This window comes from Canis aureus, chromosome 30 (assembly GCF_053574225.1).
Source record: "Canis aureus isolate CA01 chromosome 30, VMU_Caureus_v.1.0, whole genome shotgun sequence".
Classification (NCBI taxonomy): Eukaryota; Metazoa; Chordata; class Mammalia; order Carnivora; family Canidae; genus Canis; species Canis aureus.
This window is the reverse complement of record NC_135640.1, coordinates 4,390,300-4,403,958: the sequence shown is the minus strand read 5'-3', so window position 1 is coordinate 4,403,958 and position 13,659 is coordinate 4,390,300.

The following is a 13,659-nucleotide window of genomic DNA, read 5'->3' as shown; positions in this document are numbered from 1 at the left end:
TTGATTCGGGGATCCCTGGGTGGCGCAGCTGTTTGGCGCCTGCCTTTGGCCCAGGGCGTGATCCTGGAGACCCGGGATCGAATCCCACATCGGGCTCCCAGTGCATGGAGCCTGCTTCTCCCTCTGCCTGTGTCTCTGCCTCTCACTCTCTCTCTCTATGTGACTATCATAAATAAATAAAATTAAAAAAAAGAATTGATTCAAATCGAAAAGAATCGAATCGATTCGAATCGAAAAGTATCGAATCGAATCAAAAAGGATCGAATCGCAAAGAATCGAATCTAAACAAAAAGAATCGAATCGAATCGAAAAGAATCAAAACGAATAGAATCGAAAAGAATCGATTTGAATCGAAATGAAAAGAATCGTATCGAATCAAATCGAAAAAAATCAAGTCGAATCGAATCGAAAAAAATCGAATCGAATCGTATCAAAAAGAATCAAATCAAATTGAAAAAAATCGAATCGAATAGAAAAGAATCGAATTGATTGGAATCGAATCGAAAAGAATCTAATTGAATTGAAAGGAATCGAATCAAATTTAATGGAATCGATAAGAATCGTATCAAACCAAAAAGATCGAATCGAAACGAATCGATTCGAAAAGTATCAAATCGAATCGAATAGAAAAGAATTGAATTGAAATGAAAAGAATCGAATTGAATCGAATAGAAAAGACTCGAATCGAATTAAAAGAATCGAATCAAATCGAAAGGAATCGAATCGAATCGAAAAGAATTGAATTGAATTGAAACGAATCGATTTGAAACGAAAAGAATCGAACCGAATCGATTCGAATTGAATGAAAAGAATCGAATCGAATAGAAAAAATGGAATAGAAAAGAATTGAACCGAAACGAAAAGAATTGAATTGAATCAGTCGATTAAATTCTAATCGAATTGAATCACAAAGAATGAAATTGAGTCAAATCGAATCGAAAAGAATCGAATCGAATCGAAAAGAACAGAATTGTATCTAATCCAAAAGAATCGAATCATATCGAAACGAAACGAAAAGAATCCAATCATATCGAATCGAATGGAAAACAATCGAATTGAATAGAATGGAAAAGATTCAAATCGAATAAAATCAAAAACAATCGAATTGAATCGAATCGAATCAAAAAGAATTGAATCGAAATGAATCGAATCGAAATGAAAAGATTCGAATCATTTCGAATTGAAAATAATCAAATCGAAAAGAATCGAAGGGATCCCTGGGTGGCGCAGCAGTTTGGCGCCTGCCTTTGGCCCAGGGCGTGATCCTGGAGACCCGGGATCGAGTCCCACACCGGGCTCCCGGTGCATGGAGCCTGCTTCTCTCTCTGCCTGTGTCTCTGCCTCTCTCTCTCTGTGTGACTATCATAAATAAATTTAAAAAAATTTTAAAAAAAGAAAAGAATCGAATCGACACGAAAAGAATCAAATCGAATCGAAAGAATCGAATCGATTCAAAAAGAATCGAATCGAAAAGAATCGAATCGAAATGAATCAAATCGAAATGAAAAGAATCGAATTGATTCGAATCGAAAAGAATCGAATTGAAACAAAAGAATCGAATCGAATCGAATCAAAAAGAATCGAATCGAATCGAATCCAAAAGAATTGAATCTAATGGAATCGAAAAGAAACACATTGAATTGAATCGAAAAGAATCGAATCGAATCGAAAAGAAACGGATCGAATCAAATCAGAAAAAATCGAATAGAATCGAATCGAATCAAAAAGAATTGAATAGATTCGAATCGAAAAGAATCGAATTGAATCGAATTGAAAAGAATCGTAACGAATCAAATCGAAAAGAATTGAATCGAAATGAATCGAATAGAATAGAATAGAATCGATCAATTGAAAAGAATCGAATCAAATTGAAAAGAATCGAATCGAAAGGAATTGCATCGAAACATAAACAATTGAATCGAATCGAATAGAAAAGAATCAAATCGAAAAGAATCGAATCGATTCGAATTGAATCGAAAATAATCAAATCAAATAGAATCCAAAAGAATCGAAATAAATTGAATCGAAAAGAATCGAATTGAATCAAATAAAAAAGAATTGAATCCAATCGAAAAAAATCAAATTGAATCGAATAAAAAAATCGAATCCAATCGAAAAGAATCGAATTGAATCGAATCGTAAATAAATGAATCGAATTGAAAAGAATCGAATAGAAAATAATCGAATCGAAACAAATTGAAAAGAATCGAAAAGAATCAAATCGAATGGAAAAGAATCGAATCGAATAAAAAAGAATCATATCAAATCGAATCAAAAAGAATCGAATCGAATCAAATTGAAAAGAATCGAATTGAAAAGAATAGTATAGAATCAATAGAATCAAATCAAATTGAAAAATCGAATCGAATTGAGTCGAAAAGAAATGAATCAATAAGAATCGAATCGGATCGAAAAGAATCAAACCGAATCAAATAGAAAAGAATCGAATCGAATCGAAAACATTCGAATCGAATTGAATCAAAAATAATCGAATTGAAGCGAATTGAAGCGAATCGAAAGGATCAAATTGAAAAGAATCCAATCGAAAAGAATTGAAACGAATAGAATCAAGTAGAATCTCAAAGAATCAAATAAAATTATATAGAAAAGAATCAAATCGAATAGAAAAGAATCGATTTAATTGAATCGAACCGAATGGAATCGAATCCCATTGAAAAGAATCGAATCAAATCAAATCGAAAGAATCAAATCGAATCGATTCGAATCGAAAAGAATCAAATCAAATCAAAGAATCGAATTGAATCAAATCAAAAAGAATCGAATCGAATTGAAGGGGTCGATCGAAAAGAATTGAATCAATTCAAAAAACGATTCGAATCGAATTGAATCGAATTTAAAAGAATCGAAAGAATCGATTCGAATTGAAAGGAATCAAAAATAATCGAGAAGAATCAAATCGAATCGAATAGAAAAGAATCAAATCGAATCGAATCGAATCGAAAAGAATTGAATCGAATCGAAAAGAATCGAATCGAGTTGAAAAAATCGAATGGAATCGAATCGAAAAGAATCAAATCGAAAAAATCGAAACAAATCTAAAAGAATCAAATCGATTCGAAAAGAATCGAATCGAAACGAATCGAAAAGAATCGAATCGAATCAAAAAGAATCGAATACAAAAGAATAGAATCGATGAATCGAAAAGAATCAAATCGAAAAGAATCGAATCGCAAGGATTTGAATAGAATAGAATAGAATAAAAAATAATCGAAGCGAATCGAATCAAAACGATTCGAATTGAAAGTAATCTAATCGAATCTAATCAAAACGAATCAAATTGAAAATAATCGAATCGAATCGAATCAAAACAAATCAGCCGAAAATAATCGAATGAAATCGAATCAAAATTAATCTAATCGAATTGAATCGAAATGAATTGAATCGAAACGAATCCAATCGAAAATAATCGAATCAAACCGAATCGAATCGAAAATAATCGAATCAAATTGAAGCGAATCGAATCGAAAATAATCAAATCGAAATGAATCGAATCGAAAAAAAAGGAATCGGGGATCCCTGGGTGGCGCCTCGGTTTGGCGCCTGCCTTTGGCCCAGGGCGCAATCCGACAGGCCCGACATCCAAACCCACGTCAGGCTCCCAGTGCATGGAGCCTGCTTCTCTTTCTGCCTGTGTCTCTGCCTCTCTCTCTCTCTCTGTATGACATCATAAATTAAAAAAAAGAAAAGAAAAGAAAAGAAAAGAAAGGAATCGAATCAAATCGAAATTAACCGAATCGAAACGAATCTAATCAAAACGAATTGATTTGAAAATATTTGAATCGAATCAAAACTAATCGAATCGTATCGAATCAAAATGAATCGAATCGAAAATAAACGAATTGAAACGAATCGAATCAAAAATAATTGAATTGAATCGAAACGGATCGAATCAAAAATAATCAAATCGAACCAAATTGAATCAAAAATAATCGAATCGAATTGAAACGAATTGAATGAAAAATAATCAAATCGAAACAAATCGACTCGAAAATAATAGCATCATATTGAATCGAATCAAAACTAATCGAATCGTATTGAATGGAAATGAATCGAATCGCAAATAATCGAATCGAAACAAAATGACTTGAAAATAATTGAATCGAATCGAAACGAATCAAATCGAAAGTAATTGAATCGAAACGAATTGAGTCGAAAATAATTGAATCAAGTCGAATCGAATCGATAGAAATTAATTGAATCGAAAAGAATTGAATCGAAATTAAATAAAAAAGAATCGAAAAGAATCGAATCGAATAGAATCGAAAAAAAAGCGAATCAAAAACTATCGAATCGAATCGAATTAAATCGAAAAAAAACGAATCGATTTGAAAAGAATCAAATCGAATCGAAAAAGATCGAATCGAATTGAATCAAATGAAAAAGAATCGATTTGAAATGAATTGAATCAAATTGAATCGAAAAGAATCGAAACGAATCAAATAAAGAAGAATCGAATGGCAAAAAATCAAATCGAATCGAATTGAATCGAAAAGAATCGAATCGAATCGAATAAAAAATAATCGAATGGAATCAAATCGAAATGAATCGAATCGAAAATAATCAAATGGAAACGAATCGACTCGAAAATGATTGAATCGAATCGAAAATAATCGAATCGAAAATAATCGAATTGAAACGAATCTAATCAATAACAGTGAATCGAACGAAACTAATCGAATCGAAAATAATCGAATCTAAACGAATCGAATCAAAAATAATTGAATTGAATCGAAACGAATCGAATCGAAAATAATCGAATTGAAACGAATCGAATAAAAAAATCGAATCGAATAGAATCAAATCAATAATAATCGAATTGAATCGAAAAGAATCGAATCGTAAATAATCGAATCGAACGAATCGACTTGAAAATAATTGAATCGAAACGAATCGAATCGAAAGTAATTGAATCGAATCGAATCGAATTAAATAGAAATTAATCGAATCGAATTGAATCGAAACGAATTGAATTGAAAATAATCGAATCGAAATGAATCGAATCGAAAATAATCGAATTGAATCGAATCGAAACGAATCGAATCTAAAATAATAAAATCGAAATGAATCGAATCGAATCTAAACGAATCGAATCTAAAATAATAGAATCGAAACTAATTGAATCGAAAAAAATCGAATCGTATCGAATCGAATCGAAATTAATCGAGTCGAATCAAATCGAATCGAAAAGAATCGAATCAAATTGAATAAAAAAGATTCGAAAAGGGATCCCTGGGTGGCGCAGCGGTTTGGCGCCTGCCTTTGGCCCAGGGCGCGATCCTGGAGACCCAGGATCGAATCCCATGTCGGGTTCCCGGTGCATGGAGCCTGCGTCTCCTTCTGCCTGTGTCTCTGCCTCTCTCTCTCTGTGACTATCATAAATAAATAAATAATTAAAAAAAGATTTGAAAAGAATCGAATCGAAAATAAACGAATCGAATAGAATCGAAAAGTAACGAATCAAAATCTTTCGAATTGAAATGAAAAATATCAAATAGAATCGAATCCAAGAAATCGAATCGAATCGAATCGAATTGAAAAGACAGAATCAATCGAAAAAGATCAAATCAAATCGAATCGAGTCGAAAAGAATCGAATAGATTTGAAAAGAATCTAATCAAATCGAATCGAATAGAATCAAAACAAATCAAATAAAGAAGAATCGAATTGAAAAAAACGAATCAAATCGAATCGAATCAAAAAGAATCGAATCAAATTGAATCGAAAAGAATCGAATCGAAAGGAATCGAATCGAAAATAGTCGAATCGAAAAGAATTGAATCAAATAGATTCAAATTGAATCAAATCGAATGAAAATCGAATCGAATCGAAAATAATCGATTCAAATCGAATCGAATCGAATTGAATATAATCGAATCGAATCGAATGGAAACGCATCGAATCGAAAATGATCAAATCGAATCGAATTGAAATTAATCAAATCGAATTGAATCTAATCGAAACGTATCGAATCGAAAATATTTGAATCGAATTGAATCAAATAAAAAATAATCAAATCGAAATGAATCAAATAGAAAATAATCTAATAGAATCGAATAGAAAATAATCGGTTTGAATCGATTCAAAACGAATAGAATCGAAAATAATCGAATCGAATCAAATCGAAAACAATCGAATCGAATCGAAATGAATCGAATCGAAAATAATTGAAATGAAACGAATCGAAATGAATCGAATCAAATCAAAAATAATCGAACCGAAACGAATTGAATCGAAGATTATCGAATTGAATCAAAACTAATTGAACCGAAAATAATCGAATTGAAAGAAATTGAATCGAAAATAATTGAATCGAATCGAATCAAATAGAAATTAATAGAATCGAATTGAATCGAAACGAATCAAAACAAAAACAATCGAATCGATTCAAAAAGAAAGAAATTCGAACCAAAAAGACTCGAATCGAAAAGAATCAAACCGAATCGGATCGAAAAAAATCGAATCGAATTGGACCGAATCAAAACAATCGAATCAAATGGAATTAAAAGAATTGAATCGAATTGAATCGAATAGAATCAAAAATAATCGAATCGAATCGACTTGAAACGAAACGGATCGAAAAAAATCGAATAGAAATGAATCGAATCGAAAATAATCGAATAGAGTTGAAATTAATCGAATCGAATCGAATCGAAACGAATCGAGTCGAAAATAATCGAATCAATTCGAATCGAATCGAATCGAATCAAAAATAATCGAATTGAATCGAATCGAACCAAATCGAATCGAATATAATCGAATTGAAATTAATCGAATCGAAACAAATCGAATCGAAGATAATCTAATCGAATCGAAAATGAATCGAATCGAATTGAAACTAATCGAATCGAAATGAATCGAATCGAAAATAATCGAATCAAATCAAATCGAATCGAATAGAAATTAATCGAATTCAATCAAAACGAAACGAATCGAATAGAATCGAATTGAAAATAATCGAATCGAAATGAATTGGATGGAAAATAATCAAATCGAATCAAATTGAAAATAATCGAATCGAAATGAATCAAATCGAAAATAATCGAATCGAAATTATTCAAATTGAATCGAATCTAATCGAAGCGTACTAATCGCACTGAATCAAAAGAATTGAATCGAATGCAAGTGAAAAGAATCGAATCCAATCAAATAGAATCAAAAAGAATCGATTCAAATCTAATCGAATCGATTCGAAAAGAATGGAATTTGAATCGAAAGAAAATAATCGATAAGAAATGAATCAAAAACTATCGAATCGAAATTAAAATAATCGAATCGAAACGAATTGAAAAAATCGAATCAAATCAAATCAAAATAATCGAATCAAAAAGAATCAAAACGAATCAAATCAAAAGGAAAAAATCGAATCCAATTGAAACGAAAATAAATCAAATAGAATCGAAAAAAATCGAATCGAATTGAGTCCAAAAGAATCAAATCGAAACAAAAAGAATCGAATCGAATAGAATTGAATAGAATCGAAAAGAATCGAATTGAATCGAATGGTATCGAATCGAACAGAATCGAATTGAATTGAATAGAATCGATTCGAAAAGAATAAATCGAAAATATCGTATCAAATCGAATAAAATAGAAAGAATCTAATCGATTCGAATCGAATCATATCGAAAAGAATCGAATCGAGAAAATTCGAATCTAATCTCATCGAATCAAAAGAATTGAATCGAATGGAAGCGAAAAGAATTAAATCTAATCGAATTGAAAAAAATTGATTCGAATCGAATTGAAAAGAATCGAATCAAATCGAATCGGAAAGAATCGAATCGAATCGAAACGAAAAAATCTAGTCGAATCGAATCGAAAAAAATCGAATCGAATTGAATCAAAAAGAATCGAATCGAATCGAAAAGAATCTAATCGATTCGAATCGAATCGGAAGTTTTGAATCAAAAATATCAAATCTAATCACATCGAATCAAAAGAATGAAATCGAATGGAAGCGAAAAGAATCAAATGAATCGAATCAAATCTAATCTAATCTAAAAGAATCGAATCGAATAGAAAAGAATCGAATCGAATCAAATCGATTCAAAAAGAATTGGAAAGAATCAAATCTGGTTCCACACCAGGCCTCACGTAGACCTGTTGACCATGGTCCCCAGCCGGCCTCACATGCACCTGTTGCATCTGGTTCCCCCTGAGACTCACGTGTACCTGGTATCTCTGGTCCACACCTGGGCTCCACCTGGATCTGGTGACTCTGGTCCCCATCTGGAACTCTCCTGGACCTGCTGACTCTCTTTCCAACATGGACCTCCCCTGGACCTGGTGACTCTGGTCCTCAGTTTGGCCTCACTGGACCTGGTGACTCTCGTCCCGACTTTGACCTAACTCAGAACTGGTGAATCTTGTCCCCACCTAGGCCTCACCCAGACCTGTTGACTCTTGTCCCCAGCTAGCCTCAATTCGACTGATGAATCTGGTCCTCATGTGGGCCTCTCATGGACCTGGGACTCAGCTGGATATAGTGGCTCTGGTTCCCAAATGGGGCTCACCTGATACTGGTGACTGTGGTCTCCTTCTATGCCTCACCAGGGCCTGGTGACTCTGATCCCCATCTGGGCATTGCATGGCCCTAGTGGCTCTGGTCCCCACCTAGGCATCATTGCGACCTGGATACTCTATTCCACACCTGGGCCTCACTTTGACCGGAGACCTCTGGTCCCACTCTGTGCCCCAATCGAAACTGGTTACTCTGGTTAGCCCTCTGGGCCTCACCCTTACCTGGTGACTCTGGTCCCCCCCGGGCTTCACTTGGACCTGGTGAATCTTGCCCTTACCTGTTCCTCACCTGGAGCTGGTGACTCTGGTCACCACCTGGGTCTCACCGGGACTTGGTGAATCTTGTTGCCACCTGGGCCTCACCTGGACCTTGTGACTGTGGTCCCCACCTGGACCTCACCTGGTTCTGGTGGCTCTGGTTCCCATATAGGGCTCTCCTGGACCTGGTTCCTGTGGTCTCCTTCTGGCCTCACCTGGAACCAAAAGACTATGATCCATATTTGGGCCTCACCTGGACCTGGGGATTCTGGTCCTTACCTGGGCATCATTGGTTTCTGGTACTGGTTACTGGTTACTATCTTATATACCTGGGCCTCACCTGGACCTGGTGACTCTGGTCACCCTCCGAACCTCACCCTGTCTTGGTGACTGTGGTCCCACCTGGGCCTCACCTGGACGAGGTGACTGGTTCCCACAGGGAACTCACCTGGACCTGGTGAATCTGGTCCTCACATGGGCATCATGAAACCTGGTTACTCAGTTCCACTTCGGGGCCTCACCTGGACCTAGTAACTCTCATCCCCCTCTGGGCCTCACCCTGACATGGTGACTCTGGTCCCCACATGGATATAACCTGGACCGGGTGACTCTGGTCCCCCTTTGGGCCTCACCCAGACCTGGGGACTCTGGTCCTCAACTGGGCCTCAACAGGACCTGGTGAATATAATCCTCACTTAGGCCTCGTCTGGACCATGTGACTCTGCTCCCACCTGGGCATAATTGGACATGGTATTGTGTTCCCCACCTGGGACTCACCTGGACCTGATAACTTTGATCTTCACTTTGGCCTCACATGACCCTGATGACTCTGGGCCCCCCACCTAGGCCTCAATCAAGACCTGGAGACTGTGGTCCCCACCTGGGTCTCATATGGACATGGTGACTCTCGTTACCACATGAGCCACACCTGGACCTGGGGCCTGTGGTGTCCTTCTAGCCTCACATTTACCTGGTGACTCCGGTCCCCACCAGGGCCTCACCTGGATCTGGTGACTCTGGCCTGCAAGTTGGCCTCACCTGGACCTGGTGAGTGGGGTTGCCACCTGGGTCTCACCCATACCAGGTAACTCAGGTCCCCACGTGGGCCTCACTTGGACCTGGTGAATCTGGTCCTTACCTGGTCCTCATCTGGAATTGGTGACTCTGGTCACCACCTGGTCCTCACCTGGACCTGCTGAATCTGGTCCCCATCTGGGCCTCACCCAGTCCTGGTGACTTTGTTCCCCACCTGGACCTGATTGCTGTGGACTACTTCTTGGCTTCACCTGGAAATTGTGACTCTGATCCTATCTGGGCCTTACCCAGATTTGGTGACTCTGGTCCTCACATGGGCATCATTATGACCTGGATACTCTGTTCCACACCTGAGACTCACCTGGACATGATGCCTCTGGAACCCATCTGGGTCTCACCCTGACCTGGTGACTCTCATCCCCATCTGAATGTCACCTGGACCAGGTGATTCTGGTACCCCTCTAGGTCTCAGCCAGACCTGGAGACTCTGGTCCTCAACTGGGCCTCACCTGGACCTAGTGAATATACTCCCCACCTGGGCTTCATCTGGACCTGGTGACTCTGGTCCCTACCTGGGCATCATCGGGACATGGTTACTCTATTCCCCACTGGGACTCACCTGGACCTGGTAACTCTGGTCCTCACTTTGGCCTCTTCTGTACCAGGTGACTCTGGCCCCACCTGGGCCTCACCTGGAACTGGTGACTCTGATCCTCAGCATGGCCTCACCTGACCTGGTGACCGTGGTTCCCACCGGGACCTCACCTGGACCTCATGTCTCTGGTCCCCACCTGGGTCTCACCTGGACCTGGTGTCTCTGGTACCCACCTGGGTAGCATCAGGACATGGTTACACTGTTCCCTAACAGGGACCCACCTGGACCTGTTAACTCTGGTCTTCCCCTGGGCCACTCCTGGACATGGTGACACTGGTTCCCACCTGGGTCTCACCTAGACCTGGTCAGTCGGATCCCCACCTGGGCCTCACCTGTAAATGGTGATTCTCGTTCCCACATGGACCTCATGTGGACCTGGTGGCTGCAGTGTTTCTAACCTCTCATGTACCTTTTGTCTCTGGTCCCCATCAGGGCCTCACCGGGACCTGGTGAGTGTAGTTGCCATCTGCACCTCACCTGGACCTGGTGACTCTGGTCTGCACCTGAGACTACCCTGGATCTAGTGACTGTGGTTCCCACCTGGGCCTCACTTGGACCTGGTGACTCTGATCTCCATCTGGGCCTCACCTGGCCCTGTTGACGATGGTCCTAAAATGGGCATAATTGGGACCCGGTTACTGTGTTCCACAACTGGAACTCACCTGTACCAGGTGACTCTGGTCCCCCTCTGGGTCTCACCCTGACCTGGAGACTGTGAACCCCCCTATGGCCTGACTTGGACCTTCTGACTCTGGTTGCCGCCTGCTCCTCAACTCGAACTGTTGACTCTGGTTCTTTCAAGGGCCTCCTCTGTACCTGGTGATCCGGGTAACCACCTGGGCCTCACCTGGACGTGGTGACTGTGTTCCACACCTGGGCCTCACGTAGACATGTTGACCATGGTCTTCAGCCGGCCTCACATGGACCTGTTGCCTCTGGTCCCCACCTGGGACAACTGTACCTGGTAACTCTTATCCTAACCTGGGCCTCATCTGGACCTGGTGACTCTGGACCCACCTGGGCTACACCTGGATCTGGTGACTCTGGTCCCCACCTGGACCTCTCCTGGACCTTGTGACTCTCTTTCCAACATGGACCTCACCTGGATCTGGTGGCTCTGGTCCTCAGTTTGGCCTCACCTCAACCTGGTGACTCTCATCCCCACTTTGACCTAACTCAGAACTGGTGAATCTTGTCCCCACCTAGGACTCACCGAGACCTGGTGACACTTGTCCCCAGTTAAGCCTCAATTCGACCTGATTAATCTGATCCTCACGTGGGCTTCCCATGGACCTGGGACTCAGCTGGATATAGTGGCCCTGGTTCCCACATGGGGCTCACCTGATACTGGTGACACTGGTGTCCTTTTATGCCTCACCAGGACCTGGTGATTCTGATCCCCATTTGGGCATTGCATGGCCCTAGTGACTCTGGTCCTCACCTAGACATCATTGGGACCTGGTTACTCTATTCCACACCTGGGCCTCACTTTCACCCAACACCTCTGGTCCCACTCTGGGCCTCAAACTAAACTGGTTACTCTGGTTCCCCCTCTGGGCCTCACCCTTACCTGGTGACTCTGGTCCCCCCCGGGCTTCACTTGGACCTGGTGAATCTGGTCCTTACCTGGTCCTCATCTGGACTTGGTGACTCTGGTCACCACCTGGGTCTCACCTGGACTTGGTGAATCTTGTTGCCACCTGGGCCTCACCTGGACTTGGTGACTCTGGTCCCCACCTGGCCCTCATCTGGATCTGGTGGCCTGGTTCCCATATGGGGCTCTCCTGGACCTGGTTCCTGTGGTCTCCTTCTGGCCTCACCTGGAACAAAACGACTCTGATCCATATTTGGACCTCACGTGGACATGGTGACTCTGGTCCTTAGCTGGGGATCATTGGGACCTGGTTACTCTCTTCTCTACCTGGGCCTCACCTGGACCTGGTGACTCGGGTCACCCTCTGGACCTCACCCTGACCTGGTTACTGTGGTCCCAGTTTCCATGAATCCTTTTAATTCTTCCTCAATTTCCTGGTTGAACCTTTCACTTTTAGCAGGATGGTCCTTAACCTCCACGTGTTTGAGATCCTTCCAAACTTCTTGTGGTGATTTAGTTCTAATTTTAAGGCATTATGGTCTGAGAATATGCAGGGGATGATCTGAATCTTTTGGTATCGGTTCAGACGTGATTTGTGACCCAGTATGTGGTCTATTCTGGAGAACGTTCCATGTGCACTTGAGAAGAATGTTTATTCAGTTCAGTTTGGATGTAAAGTTCTGTAGATATCTGTGAAATCTATCTGCTCCAGTGTATCATTTAAAGCTCTCGTTTCTTTGGAGATGTTGTGCTTAGAAGACCTATCGAGGGTAGAAAGACCTAGATTGAAGTCACCAAGTATAAGATAATTATTATCTAAGTATTTCTTCACTTTCGTTATTAATTGGTTTAAATATTTGGCAGCTCCGATATTCGGGGAATATATATTGAGGATTGTTAAGCCCTCTTGTTGGATAGATCCTTTAAGTATGATTTAGTGTCCATCTTCATATCTCACTACAGTCTTCGGGGTAAATTTAGTTTATCTGATATATGGATGGGTACCACTGCTTTCTTTCTTTTTTTTTTTTTCACTGCTTTCTTTTGAGGACCATTTGAATGGTAAATGGTTCTCCAACTCATTATTTTCAGATTGTAGGTGTCCTTCTGTCTAATATGAGTCTCTTGTAGAAAGCAAATAGTTGGGTCCTGATTTTTTATCCAGTCTGAAACGCTGCGCCTTTGAAGGGGTCATTAAGCCCATTCACGTTCAGAGTTACTATCAACAGATATGAGTTTAGTGTCATCATGACATCTATTCAGTCCTTGTTTTTGTGGATTGTTCCACTGAACTTCTTCTTAAAGGAGAATTTTAAGAGTCCCCCTTAAAATTTCTTGCAGAGCTGGTTTGGAGTTCACATATTCTTTCAGTTCCTGCCTGACTTGGAAGCTCTTTATCTCTCCTTCCATTTTGAATGAGAGCCTTGCTGGATAAAGTATTCTTGGTTGCATGTTATTCTCATGGAGGACCCTGAATATCCAGCCAGCACTTTCTGGGCTGCCAGGTCGCTGTGGAGAGGTCTGCTCCTCCCCATAAAGGTCAGGGATTTCTTGTCTCTTGCTGCTTTAAGGATCT